The following is a 13,077-nucleotide window of genomic DNA, read 5'->3' as shown; positions in this document are numbered from 1 at the left end:
ATATCTTTACAAAAAGGGTCATTGTCTTGATGCACTCTAATATCGGTGAAGACTAGAGGGAAATCAGACAACTTCAACGAATTCACCATACTAAACAAAGGTTCGATTTCAAATTTTGAACTTTCTGGAGTTTCTTCGGTACTAATTTCATCCTGATACATTCTTGAAAGGCAATCGGCCACTACATTTAATCGCCCGGGTATGTGGGTGACTTCGAATTGGTAGGTTAACAATTTCAAAATCCATCTGCCAATTCTTCCCGTATTTTTGGGGTTATTGAGCATCCAAGTTAGAGCAGAATTATCAGTCAATAATTTAAATTTGGAATGTTGAAGGTACAATCTAAATTTTTCCATCCCGTAAATCGCCGCTAGACATTCAAGCTCGTAGGTTGAATATTTGCACTCCTGTTGACTCAGTTTCTTTGAGGCATAAGCAATAGGGTGAAAAATACCGTCAAATTCCTGAGAAAGTACAGCAGATATGGCCGTTGAAGAGGCATCCGTTTGGAGAACAAATTGCTTAGAGAAATCGGCCGTCTTCAAAATAGGAGGACAAGATATGGCCTTTTTCAACCCTTGAAAGGCTTGCTCATGAGTTTCATCCCAAATAAATTTACAATTTTTTTTTCGAAGATCATTGAGCGGTGCGGCGATCTCAGCGTATCTAGGGATAAATTTATGAAAGTAGCCCACCATCCCGATGAAACGAGCGATAGCTTTTTGATTTTTGGGAGTAGGAAATTCACGAATATTCTTGGTGCGAGAAGGATCAATAGAAATACCATCTTGGTTGATCAGGTGACCCAAAAACGAAATCTGTTTTTTTGCAAATAGAGCCTTTTCCGGATTGACGGTGAAACCAGCTTCACGTAAGCGGAGCAGTACGGCCTCAATATGTGCCAGGTGTGAATCAAAATCTTTAGAGTAGATAACTATATCGTCCAAATAATGAAAAACAAACTTATATTTCACATCTCCAAACAGTCGGTCTAATACCGAAGAAAGTGCTTGTGCACCGGTAGCCAGCCCGAACGGAATACGCTTGAATTGATAAGTATTTCGCATAGTACAAAACGTAGTTAAGTGTCTACTTTCTTTAGCAAGGGGGATTTGATAATACGCTTGATTCAAATCCAGTACTGAGAAGTATTTAGCACCATTGAAAAAGTGGAAGCAATTTTCGATGTTTGGTAATGGGACTGAATCTAACGACACCTTTTTGTTTAAGAAACGATAATCAACGAAAGTCGCCATGAATCACTATTCAAATTGTCTTTACTGGATTTACTTACTAGGAAACAGGGGGATGAATAATTTGAGATCCCTGGCTCAATAACACCCTCAGCTAACATCTTCTTAATTTTTTCTTCAACAATTTCCATCTTCATTGGATTTAATTGATATGGGGGTCTTCTTACGGGTTCGGTGGAAGTTAACCGAATCTTGTATTCTGTAAGATTAGTTTTGCCTAATTTTTTGGATAACACATCTTTAAATTCATTAAGAACTCCTTCCAACTGGGATTGTTCAAGATGCGATAAGTTATCAGCAACTTCTGTCACGGCGATAGAGTTTACAGGTTCAGAGCACTTTGCTTTCCAATCTTCTTCGAATTTGAATTTGTAATTGGGTTTGAAACCAAAGAAATATCTTCTATTGAACAAGTCAAGTATTAATTTGGAATAACTTATGAAATCACAACCTAAAATCATTGGAAAAGGTACATCATTGGTAATGAAGAATTTGAAATACCAGCTGAAATTTTCTACCTTGATTTTTAGTATTACCGACTCATGAAGCAATAGCTGCGTGTTGTTGGCAGTTGTACAACTAATGTTTTCTTTCTGAGTAATGAGATTTGGAATTTTCGACACTAGGTTATCATAAACCTTTCTTGAAATAATCGAGCGTATGGCTCCAGAATCAATTAAAGCAACAGACCGTATTTTAGGAGACCCTAAATAACAGGAAATAAAAGGAATTACATTATTGCACAAACCTCTAATCTTTCCGTGGGAAGGGTGTCTTTTTTTTCTTGACCTACTAACCCTTTTCTTAGTGCTTTTCTTAACACCATGTCGTCTAGCCCGTTGGATATAACACTGAGGCGAATAGGTGGAATTTTTGTCAGACTGGTTAACTATCATGGAAGCGGTACGTTTTTCTTTTGTTTGTCCTAGTCATATTTTCCGGTTTCTACAATCGCGCGAATAATGACCGATCTTATTACAAGTATAACATTTCACCTCATTGTCACGCTTAGTAAAGGAAACTTGTGTTTGACCTTGGGCATTATTGTTATTTCGAAAACGTGAGTTGTTGGGATTAGAATGACAGAATCTAGCAATATGACCAACTTTCTTACAATAGTAACACCTTTGTTCAAGTTGTCCATTACTCCTACTAGGCGGGTTAGGACCTGACCTATAATCATCGTTCCTAGGCCGTTCAACTCGGTTTCTTTCTTCATCGGCGAAACTCAAGTTTTGAGCTTGTATGCTCATATCAATCAATTCTTTATATGTCTGAGGACGACTATGGAAGATAAGTCTGGATCTTTCGGCAGGATTAAGTCCCGAACAAATGGTATTCACAATTTCACATTCGATTAAATTTAAACGTAATAATTTCGCGGCCTCTTTAATTGATACTATGTAGGCGGACAACGGTTCGCCTGTTCTCTGGAGTCGGTAGAATTCCTCCCTTTCAATGACGGCCAATAATCTTTGCGGCACAAAATATTTTAGAACCTCAGCATGAAACTGATCAAATGTATAATTAGAATTAATAGCAAAATTTATGCGATCGGCTAGAGGTCCTAGAGAGAAAGGTTGAAGGATCTGGAACAATTGTACATCTGGCAAATCGAACTGAGTTGAAATTTTTAATGACAGAGCGATGAATTTCAACAATTTGTCCACGACTAAACCATCAGTGTGTGGCAAATCACACAATAAATGTTCGATCGGGTTAGGGAGACGATTATAAATCGTATTGAACACCGGTGTATAACCTGATTGAGGTACACTTTGAGGTAGCGCCCTAGTAGACGTGATATTACTGACTGATTGCCTAATCGGAACAAATTGACGGGGGCATTCAATGCGTATACTGTTAGGGTTCAGTCCCAAGCATGAATCAAAAGTTTGAGTTTCTTTCGGTGCGATAACCAATGCAGGTGGAATGTGCTCTGTGTCGCCGTGTTCATTAGAAACTGGTGGTGGGGCGGGGACCTCTACTTTTCCTACATCTACTTTATCTACACCACTTGTCCCCGGGAAATCAAAAAGCGATGGACTTAAGACAGGGGTGGTGAATACTACCGGAGCTGGGGACGGGGCGCGACTTTTGACCTCCTTTTGTACTTGCAACATAACGGGGTAAGCCGCCTCCAGGGTTGCAAGGCGTTTCTGGATTTCGTTAATCAGTTCGGAATCAGACCTCTCCTGAGCATAATGAGACAGGTGAATAATTCTATTCAATACGTGTAAGAATTGGTTCACTATTCGATTGAACGATTCTTTCTTTTCAGCATCGGAACCAGTTTTCAGTTGAGGTAACCACTCATCAATTTTAGCAGTAATTTCATTGATACTCTTTAATTCGAGTCGGGACCTGTCTTCATCATACACCGCGCGATGGATTCTACCACTACCCTCACCGCGTATTTGACGGTATTGTTGTCTCAAATTAGCGACATCACAATCAACATTACTAGACCAACCGAATGAATTGAGTTCGAAAAGTAATTCCCCTTTTAGCAGATAGTTTGGATTGATACTACGCGAATACAAAAGACCAAGATCGAAATTTTTTTCTATGTCCTCTTTGACATCCCAAAAATTAACCTTAACCGGGCTGATGGCCGGGGAACGCGGGCTGGAAGCCATAGTGTTACGATTTCAATCCCTTCGCACAAACTTACAAAAGATTAACCTTATCACAAATTTAGCATTAATTTGGAATCAGTTTCACGTTTTCTAATTTCTCCAACTAATAAATTATTATTCAGGTTTTAAACTAAAATCTCTCAATATTCACTTTCCCTTCTACTATACTATGATGATACTCAAGTACCCGATGCGTGAGACCAGAATACGTACGTTGACATTACAATAATTTCTATCATCATTCACGGAATTACAGAATACAAAAATTTTATTCAGCACTTAGAATCAGTTTTTTTCACATATGCTAGTTTCTTCTACTCATTTTTATTCTAACGTTAAACCTTTAATATCAATGATCAATTTCAATATGAAGTTTCAGAATACTTTCAACTTAAGCATCAATGATACTTGACTTTATCTTTAAGCACTTCAAAAGATTATCATTTTAATGGTTTAACATAACTGAATAACTTTCCTGTTTCATCTACAATTATTTAAACTTCAGAAAAATTGGAGTAGCAACTATAAATTATTCATTCAACTCCAAACCCAAAATATTGACAGTTAACACGTTCACAGAATGAATTATTAAGTATAGACTCAGAAAAATTGATCTAGTATTATTAGAGTAAGTTATGAAAATTTAATTTTTTAGAAAATTTGAATTCCAGAGATTTAAATATCTCTAGACAGCAGAGTCGGCGCAGTTGTGTGCCTTTCGCTAAACATTCAGCAGCAGTGGCGCAGTTGTGTGCCAAAGAAGATAATTTTGAATAAAATTTAGAATTTAGAAATAGGCCGACACATCTAGAAAATACCTGAGTCTATACCTAATTCATGCAGGTGAACGGGCTAGAGTCAAGAAAACTTCAATTAATCTTGCCATGCCTGATTTAATAGGTTTATACTATAGAATAACACTACAATTTGAAATAATTAAAAAAAATACAAACAGCTTCAATAAACATTGGCAACTAAAATCGAACAACAGAAACAACAATATCATGTTACTTTGTTGACATTCTTCATCTGATTCGGGGGCGCATTACTATCCCCGTTTAGATAGCAATACGTCACAAAACCAAACAAGATCAGTCATAAAATAACCAATTAATTTCAACATGAAATTACTCAAGAAAGAAAAAACCCGTTGAACCCAAATTTCGTCGATAGTAACCCATATAACCCATTTCATAATAATTTTGAATCCCCACTTTTGATTGACATCCTCGAATGAACCTTTGTTTCACTACACTGCACTTTCGTTGGTCTGTACGTTGCTTTATCGTCGGGGTTACAGTACCTTGTTTTTGGCGGTGATCTTTTACCGGTTGAATTTGGCTTGACGGCGACGTCCTCTTACGTCCCTAGACCTGTCGTCTGAACGGGTGTCTTGAAGCGGTGTTACATAAAGTTGCGGAACCAAAGGGGTGGTACATGAAGTTGGTTTGGGGACACACATGAACCGCTGTAAATAAATGTATTACAGCATTAATTTCTAACTCTTCCTACAATTCATCAAAAGCTAAAACAGGAGTTATCTATTGATTACAATTAATTAATTCTCTCATTCTATTTGAATCCTCATTTTATATAGATTTTTATCTTTAAACTACTGATTCTTTTTATCAGAATTAATGGATCTTTCTTCACAAATAATTCAAATTGAAATTATGCTAACTTATATGATATTTTTCGTTTGGTTTGCGAAATCAAATATAATTTTTCATATAGTAGCTCGGCTAGTATTGTTGGAAACTTGTGCGCCAGCCAACATTTATTTTATTTATTATTTATGAACTATAGGACGCAATCCAAGTGTAAATAACGGGCATTCGCCCAAAACTGCTCAGAACCTTAATTAAAAATGAACATACCAGAGTTTATGATTTGATTTACCTACAAATCCAAGTCCAAAAACTAGTATCAACTGAAATTATGAATTTATCACCTAATAAAACAAGACACTTTATAACACAATAAAAGAAAAAAATATTGAAAATTTCACTTTAAGGAAAGATAATGTTTGCCTTATAAGATTCATCTGTGGATAGTTTTTACCTTTAATTAAATAAAATTAGTAGACACATAGAAAATAATTTAAATTGTATTAAAATTTGAACATTCATTAATATTAATTTCCTGGAGAAGAAAAACTTTCTTCTTCATCTATTAAGATTTCTATCATAAAAAATATACTAAATCATTCAAAAGCCTTAATGACATAAGAAAACAGAGTCTGAAAAATATAAATTAAAAAATGTCATAAACTCAATATGAACATAATCTTAAAAGTTTCATTCCAATTTAAAGGCTATCTTCCTGACTTTCAGCAATACTCTACGATAATATATCTCCAGAAACAATAACTCAAATATGTAACGTAACTGAAAACTTTCTATACTTCTGTAGAAAAAAATTTATTATTTATCTTCCATCACTAATAAAATCAAAAGGATTATTCTCAATCAATATTATTAACTTGAAAAATAACAGGCTTAATTAATTCAATACTCTTATGGAAGTTTCAATCAATTAAATTCCCTAAATTATATTTTAACCTTATTTTACGTACCTTAGCGGTTATTTGAAGAAACAATTATTCGTACATGATGAAGAAACACAATTAAACCTTTCAGGACATGGCACTACTAGTAAATTTAAACATTAATAAAAAATAAAACTAGCTCCTACATTAACTACTGAAATAAACTTATAAACCTGCCCAAAAAGGGGGAAACATAGTGACTACATCTTTACTCTCGTAGTGCTCCTAGCAAAGTGTCCTCCGGAACGTAATCTGGTCTCTCGACTGGGGAATCCCCACTACTGTATTTAGAAACAGGTCTCCTATTGGGCGAATGGAATCAATTCGACCAATCGTCGCGTGGCTTCTAGAGCCTTTGGACAAAATAGTAACTGCAAAATCGGTAGTTTGTTATAATTTCAATGCTTGCTGTTTTCCAACTTATCGCACTTTATGTCGCGACAAGAAGGCTAAGTTTTAGAGATAATTCCATAATCTACATTCCTCGACGACTCGGAGCCACAATTTTTAAATATCTATCATGGGAAACTCGAAGTCATGGCCGTTCATAATAGAGAGAGAAAATAATTTATTTCGCTAACTCACTTACAATAATGGCTCTAGTCTATTGCGTATTAAATTTACTATTATAAGAGGAAACATTCAGGCCTACTACAGCAAAGAGTTAGTTCTAACATTCCATGTTTTTGATAACATTCAGGTTCGTGCATGACTCATTAGCCAACCGAGGCGGATGATAATGTGTTGTGGATTCATTCTTCAGTCTTGTTCATGATGAGAGCTAAGAGGATTAAGCAACGTAATTACCAAACATGCGTTATTAGCAGTGGTATGATTAATGGTACAGCTCAATATTCTGTTTCATTAACACCTCCCCAGCCAGCTCCAACATTCAATGCTTTCATCCCTCCAGGACACTGGAACTCACGATGAGGGAAACTGTGAATTCTCGAGATAAGGAAAAACTGGGGAAGAAAATAAGTGAGGAAACAGAGCGTGGCGCTGTCAAAAGTGTCTACTTGGAGTTGTACATTTGTAATGGTTCATGCTCAAAGAAGCCTTCGATGAAAAAACTAGACATCACTTCTTCAGGACTAATGAAAATTGCAACTGACTTCCATGACTAATTGGGAACTAGAATATCACGCCAAGATGGGAAGTTGATAACAAGTAGAATCAGACTAGAAAGATATTCTCCCCTTTATGTTATTGAAGTAAAACATTAAGAGAGAAAAGCTTCAACTACTCTTGGTAAATCAAACCTTTTCTCATTTGTGGAATATGATCGATCATCTTTATGCTTGCTCTGGGTGAATTTTTCGAACGATATTATTAATATTGTTCCTTTCACCGCTGCTGATTTTCAACAGAAATTGTTACATGAGAACAGTAGAAAATGTAACATGTTGGTATTCTACATTTCAACATATAAACCTCAAACCTCCATATTACACTTCCAAAACATCAAGTTAGTCAGATTTTCTTCTCAAATTGAAACTGTTCGGAGAAATTTAACTTAACTTTGATTTGATAATCATGCTTCTCTTTATTCGCCAGCATCGATAACGATTACATCTGCCATTTTTAGAAGCTTGAACAGTTGAATATGCTGTATTTACTACTGTACATCCCTAGAACTATCAGCTATTCCTAATTCAAGTTCCACGTATTTGAAACTAACGTAATAAGCATGATTACAGTTGAAACTGGGCAAGTTCAAGTTGAATATTAATTTATTGTTATAATTGGATTGGGGAACTAGATAATGGCTAATGGAAACATGACTTTTTTCCAATGTGAAGGTTTGTTCTTAAAATACGATTTCTCTTGTGACTCATTAGCTCGAATTCAGAAATACTACAAATAATCATTCAAAAGTAGGTATTGATATTATTTAACTTCTTAATCTTCAACTGTTTTAGTTTGAAGTTTTTACTTTTTGATCTTTTCAAAACACAACCTTTTCTGTTGAGTTTCTTTTCATTTCTGTAGAATGTAAAGTATAGCATTTGAAAAAAATAATTGGAATGCAGACTACTAATTCAACATATACATACTACCGTATGTCTTTTACTTTAATATATGAAAGAAGGTATGCATGTTGAGTAAACATGAGCTGTAATGCAACATGACAACTCACATTGCAATTCCGCTGAGAAAAACACAAATTTGGATAAGATGTTCAAGAAAAAAGGAATGAAGAAAGAAGCGCAGGTAATTTAGACAAACTCAACAGGAGACGTGACTCACATAATTTACGTTAAAGAGTACAGTTTGCCAATTTAGCTACCCCTGCTAACAGTATTACTTCTATGCTCACATTCTTCTCCAAGATATACCCAATATACACTGCAGCCTGACTTGGCTCCATTACACCTTGATCATTTTTTATCCATCAACAAACTAGCTTCATCCAGACACAAAATGGGCTCAAGCTATAGAACCTGAACGTGTGTCCTGCATTCTACTAGTACAGTAATTACACTGTTTCGAATTGAGAAATTTATTTTCATATAAGTGTGAAATTGATGATTCTCTGGTTACAAGAACCATTTTCAAATTCATCCCCGTTTCAAGATGACAGCCCTTTATTTGGGAATTTTACCCTAAATTCAAGTCAACTTTCTCAGCGCTCCAGGGTGGTCTTATTTCATAAATCACATGTTCAAAATTTTAAAAACTTTAGAATTCGATCATTTTTTACAACTCCTTCATTTGAAGTTTCAGATTTTTTATCTCTTCAACCGTGCATCGTAGCTCAAGAGTGTATAGAACTTCTATTTCTCAGCGTCCTCCACCAATCCTATTGCATATATCATCCTACTCTAAATCCAATTTGTATGTGTGTTTGTGTGTGAATAGGCGAGTGAGTTAGTAGTGATGTTAGCGAGTGTAGCGAGTTCTACTGTTCTCCGAACTACTAGTAATGAATTGGAGAAGAATCTGTAAATAGAACAGCAACACCGGTAAACAAATAAACAAGAGAATCGGTAAGTGGATCAACGCTGGTGATTAAATCCTCAAATTGTATAATATTCAATGAAATTCATCGGTCTTCTCATGTATAAGGTTGATTGGGCTCCAATACAATCGAAGGCGTAAAGGAGGGGCTAGATTAGGGGATAAGCGTTGAATTACATGCTGGAAGAACAAAAACGATCATCCGGCTCGAAATAATAGGAGCTGATTCGGCAGCAGAAATGAACCATTAATTCCTAATCGAGGGCGAAACTCCGCAGATAGAAACTATAATTGGAAATATTGATTCAATGGAAATTATATTTGGTGGCGGGAATCCACGAGGAAAGTGGCTCTTTTTCCTGAGAGGAGTCTCAGGGGTGGGATTTTCTTACTTCTCTCCAAGGAGCAGCTGCTGGATCTTATTCAACGATATACTTTTAAAGAATCCTTCAGTTCTTTGAGGAAGCTATCGATAGGAACGGAAGCGTTTAGGTGATTTTTCATTCTGTCATCTTCGTGGCAACGCCGAGATGAGTTGCAGCACTCTCCATTATTTCTCCACACAAACTGTACGGTATGTAACGCTCGTTGACAACAGATGTAATTCGATTCAACACAATCGTGAATCTCATCCCTCAGCACAAGCATTACTTTTCCACTAGCTTGGAGATACCTGGTTGATTGTGATTTTGTCGATTTCATGGATATCATGATAATATTATGTTCATCACTAGTTTATTTTTCTGACCATTTTTTTGTTTAAAAGAATTTTACATTATAATAGGGACATTAAGTTGAAAATTACTGAAATTAAATACAATAATATTATTTGGTTTAATATGAAGGTCCAAACAATCTGAAAAAATTGAAATTCTCAGTTCTCTTCTTGTAGTGGAATCTATAAATTTTCATACATCTATTAGCTTCAGCTATTGCTCAATAATTTTAGTGTTATTACTTCCAATATTGATAGTATACAATAAAAACTCTAGGATAAAATAATATAAATTGAACTTATACACAAAAACAGCCGTTCATACACATGGATCTATACATTGAACTATGAATAAGCCACTCATCCTTTAGACCTTATCCTTATTATCAACAGTCAAGTTCATTTATTTCCCAAGCTGATTTGAAGAAGGATGCGACTCCAATATGATATTCTATCCAGCAGTGAGAGTTTCATTTCTTTGTTGTATTCCTATTCTCAGATTCAGAAGACGGAAAATCTTTATTAGAATAACTATTATTAGTTGTCAATAATAATAATTTCTCTTGCTCACAGAAGCAAATTGAAACGTTGTGAATTTGAGAATTATTAATCTGATTAGTCTTTTTTGGCCAGAATAGCGCTTTTTCCACCGCTGAATTTAGTTTGTTTGGAAACTGCTCATTATGACCCCATTACCACTTGACACCAGTGAGTATAGAATGTTACATTATATTATGTTACTTACTGTTTGACACATCATCTCACCTAATACTGAGCATTAATTGCCTTAACGAATTTAATACCCCTTCTTCCATGGTCTAGTGACCGTATTTCAAAAATTATTTATAATAATTCATGACTGCTCTGGCTGAAATTGATCACTTGATTAACTTATGAGAGAGTTGAAACAGTGAAGTCTGAAGAAAAATACGCGATAAGAGCTTATTTAAACTATTACAAAGTAATTTATTCGTTTTGCTGAATGAAGCCGTCCCTCCCATTAAAAAGAGTGCGTGCCCTTTCAGCGTGGAAAGCCCTTAGAGGGCAAATTATCGTGTCCAGCCATAGTAATAAATCCACGATATTATAAAATATCACCTTGTTCTACTGATTACAGCTTGTAGCCTGGATAATGTTGCATTTCAGATAAGTTTCACATTAACCTGAATATTATTGTGAGCATGGAATAGATAGTATCCGTATAAGATTTTTTGTTCTGTAACAAGTCTTTGTCTCAAATCTGGTAGTTTGGGTAGTCTAGAGTTCAAAACGTATTGCGCTGGGGAGTTCAGAACGTATTTCTAACTTTTCCCTTTCATCATTTATGAACATATCTATTTTACCATAACAGTGGCTTCAATAAAAATTGTCATTGATGCTTATTGAATTACAATTACATAAAAGCATGAGAAGTCAGAAAAAATATGTTGATGATATCTTGAAGTATGAATCTGATGGAAGCGAGAGGATTTTTGAGCATTAGTTAAATTGTTGACATCGTCGCCTTGCCGGCACCGTCCTTCAAATCGCACAAGGCTTCACCTTGAATGTGCAAAGCCAGAAATTCCTATCATAATGTGAAGCTCATGAGTTATGAAATCCATGATTTCACATAATCAGAAGTTGACTACTATTATTATATTACCTCATGATCTTATCAAATTGATAGATTTGAATAAGGGAGGGGCAAAGACTAAAGATCCTCCCCCCTTTCGGGATACTTAAGGGACGTAAAAACTATGATTCACTTGAATTTATTCTATGTTGATGATGATAATGATATTTATTTGTAGGTTATTATGTGGTTATGCTCTATTGCTTTTCGGTGGCAACGGCGTGGAAACGTTGTTTGTGGCTAGAACCTCAACAAACAGCTGTGGGCCTACGGCTTTAGATTATTGAGTCCAATTTCAATTCGGCAACTTGTAGGAGTGAGCAAAAATTCTGACTACGTAACAACAGATGGAGCCTGCCTTTATTATCAGAAAGAATAACAAACAACATAATAAACTAACAACAAAGTGACAGCGTCAACGACGTTACCATTGTTATTCATGATGATGGTAATAATAATGTTAATTGTCTGTTATAATTAATAATACAGGTTATGTTAGTTCAATTGATCCGAACCTGATATTATTGCATAATGCACAAAGTAGTCTGTCTACTAACGTTGCATAACGCATACTGTACTATCAAATCTGAGTTTATGATACGGATTATGGGAAGGATATACAGGTACTTCGAGGATAATTATTGATCAAGCTTAAAAAGTATATCATATCCATTCCTGATTGATTTCGACAATATTAAAATCAAGATGATTGAGTTCATCACATTCAATTCAATTCAATTTATTCAATACACACAAAAATACAATGAGAAAATGCAATATACAACAAAACAATAACAGTAACAATGATATTAACACATTAAAAGACAATATTGCTAAAATGATGTGTGCTCAAAGAAAGAAGGAGAAAATACATTGCCAACTATGTAATAGGCAGGTAAGGTATAACTGAAAGGGAAGGGTGTGTGATAGGGACGTGAAAGGAGGTAGTTAGATAGGCAGGGCTGAGGGAAGGGGTGATATAACGTGAAATAACAATACAGATAAAGGTTACAATAATTCAAAGATTGAAAAAAATAATTGCTTTTTATCCAATTGATGATTTCCTGCTTCATTTTCATTGTAATTATAACATTGTTGAGATGATGATCCGGAATTTTATTGATTATTATAGTACTAAGTGTTATTATAGATAAATAAGTGGCCGTCTAATTGTTTCAATATTAGTATTATACATCAAATGCTTATTTGAAGTAGGTCTCAAGCTGTTTTGATCAAATTTAAACCTCAAAATAATTGTCATTGATAAGCTCTATCAACTGCCACGATACCCATATATGTGAAAATTTCAGGAGCTCCATCCCATCTATGCAAAGTTTGATTTTAGA

At 35.1% G+C, this 13,077-nt stretch overlaps 1 protein-coding gene across 4 annotated transcripts in view; it reads left to right on the top strand.

Moving 5' to 3' along the window:
* LOC111043601 (limbic system-associated membrane protein) overlaps positions 1–13,077 on the top strand; it is a 474,975-nt gene that overhangs the window by 256,630 nt on the left and 205,268 nt on the right. The window lies entirely within an intron of this gene.

The sequence above is a fragment of the Nilaparvata lugens genome, chromosome 3, assembly GCF_014356525.2.
Source record: "Nilaparvata lugens isolate BPH chromosome 3, ASM1435652v1, whole genome shotgun sequence".
Lineage (NCBI taxonomy): Eukaryota > Metazoa > Arthropoda > Insecta > Hemiptera > Delphacidae > Nilaparvata > Nilaparvata lugens.
Note: the sequence above shows the minus strand (reverse complement) of the source record. Positions and strands in the feature narration are given on the sequence as shown.